A 2,211-nucleotide genomic window follows, 5' to 3' on the forward strand; every position below is an offset into this window, starting at 1 on the left:
TATATTTAGCCTGTATCCCTTTTTATGGCAGAGCCTTAAGACCTTTGGAAATTTCTAAGTGGTAAGAGTGATAAAGATGTCTTAATATTTATAAAAATCCTTTTCAATCACAGCTGAGTTTATGTTAATGAGATGACATCTGGAAAGCACCTAAGGTTGAGACTGGTTGCTAGGGGAACCAACCAAGTGATTAAGGCATTGGAACTTTCAGTCTCCTCCTTGCCAGCCACTACAAAACTCCAGTGTTGTGTTAGCATGACCTTATTTATTACCAAGGTTGGTGAGGGCTGGGTGACACTGGATTACACATAGATGTCTTTTCTTATAAGAGGTATATGAGCTCATTCTGAAGTGGAACTGTCCTAATGACTTGTGTATTCCTCAGAGGACAGAGCTTTGCAATGCAGTGAAGGAAATTTTCAGTCTCCACTTTAATGCCCTTTCCAAAATACCCTCGTGTTAACTTCTGGAAGACTTTCCCTAGGAGAAGTCTTCCCAGGGCCCAATGCATGTCCTTGTTCATCAGTCTGTAGATGAAAGGGTTCATCATGGGGGTCACCACAGCATACATCACAATGGCCACTGAGTCCTTCATGGAGTAAGTTTTGAGGGGCTGCAGATAGACCATGCAAAGTGTCCCGTAGAAGAGGGCGACCACAGCCAAATGGGAGGCACAGGTGGAGAAGGCTTTGTACTTTCCACTGGCTGAGGGTATTCGGAGAATGGCTCTCACAATCCAGATATAGGACATGATCATGAACCCTAAGGGGGTGAGGAAGACACAGGATCCCATAGCCATTGGCGCTATATGATTCACTTCAGTATTGGAATATGCCAGCCTCAGGAGAGCATACATCTCACAGAAGATGTAGCATATCTTTCGGGATCCACAGAAGTTCACTGTGGTCATAAGGAGTATGTGGATGAGGCCATATGTGATAGAGAACACCCAACACAGGATAAGGAACAAAATACATAATCCAGGGCTCATGACTATGGTGTAGTGGAGGGGACGGCAGATGGCCACATAGCGGTCATATGCCATCGTAGCCAAGATGAAGTTGTCCAGGGCCACCAAGGAGACCAGGAAGTAGAGCTGTGTCAGACACCCTGCATAGGAGATTGCTTTGTTCTCAGACTGAAGGTTCACCAGTATCTTGGGGATTGTTTTGGTGACAAAGCAGAGATAAGTGAAGGAGAGGTTGGCCCGGAAGAAGTACATGGGAGTGTGTAGGGAGGGGTCAGAGCTGATTGCCAGGATGATGAGCACATTTCCCACCACCGTGACCAGGTACATGACCAGGAATATCCAAAACTGGATGCACTATTGCTCAAGATTGTCTGTGATCTCCAGGAGCAGGAACTCAGAAACATCACTCTGACTGCCTCTGTCCATTTTCCTGACTTTCTGCAACATCAACACCAACAAATGCTAAGTGTGCTCAGTTGAATAAGGACATTCAAATAAGTGAAACCAACAGTTTTTTAGCTTTAAAAATATCATAGGTTAAGACACTAAACCAGTCCAGGAAAATGTTATGCAACATAGTTGTTCCCGCTACATATATCAGCATACTCAATATTATAGAAATAATATTTATCTTACTTTAATCATATCATCTTACAAGTCTTACAAGTCTCTTAAAGTGCTTAAAGATTAGTATGGGATGGTATATTATGAGATTGTGTATATTTAAACAATATTTAAAATAGGTATTTGTAGTATAATAAATTTATTTTACACAATGAACAAAAGGAATATAAAAAATACTGGACAGAAAATTGAAAAATTACTATCACTCGCTGATACGATCATCTCTTTAGGAAACCTGAAATAATTAACTGAAATGCCATTAGAAATTAAAAGCTATTTCAAAACAATTGAAATCAAGTTCGTGCTCTGACACTTGCTGGCTGTGAAATAATAGGCAAGTTACCTGAGCATTTTAAGACTCCACTTCTTCATGTGAAAAATGGGTCAGAGTGAAAATAAGATGAAAGAAATGAAAACAATAATGAGATATCTCATATCTGTGAGAATGGCTATGATAAAAAAAGAAACAAGTGTTTTTGGGGATGTGGAGAAAAGGGTACCCTCTTGTACACTGTTGAGAATGTAAATTGGTGTAGCCATTATAGAAAACAGAATGGAGAATCATCAAAAAACAAACACTAGAATTACCACCTGATCCAGTTATCCTACCTTTGGGT

The 2,211-nt window shown here is 40.5% G+C and overlaps 1 pseudogene across 1 annotated transcript; it reads right to left on the reverse strand.

Moving 5' to 3' along the window:
- Positions 1 to 322: 322 nt before the first annotated feature.
- On the reverse strand, positions 323 to 1,417 carry LOC311173779 (olfactory receptor 1D2-like; annotated as a pseudogene). Its single transcript has one exon. The product of its transcript is annotated as an olfactory receptor 1D2-like (transcript).
- Positions 1,418 to 2,211: the final 794 nt, after the last annotated feature.

The sequence above is a fragment of the Talpa europaea genome, assembly GCF_964194135.1.
Source record: "Talpa europaea genome assembly, chromosome: 7".
NCBI classification, from domain to species: Eukaryota; Metazoa; Chordata; class Mammalia; order Eulipotyphla; family Talpidae; genus Talpa; species Talpa europaea.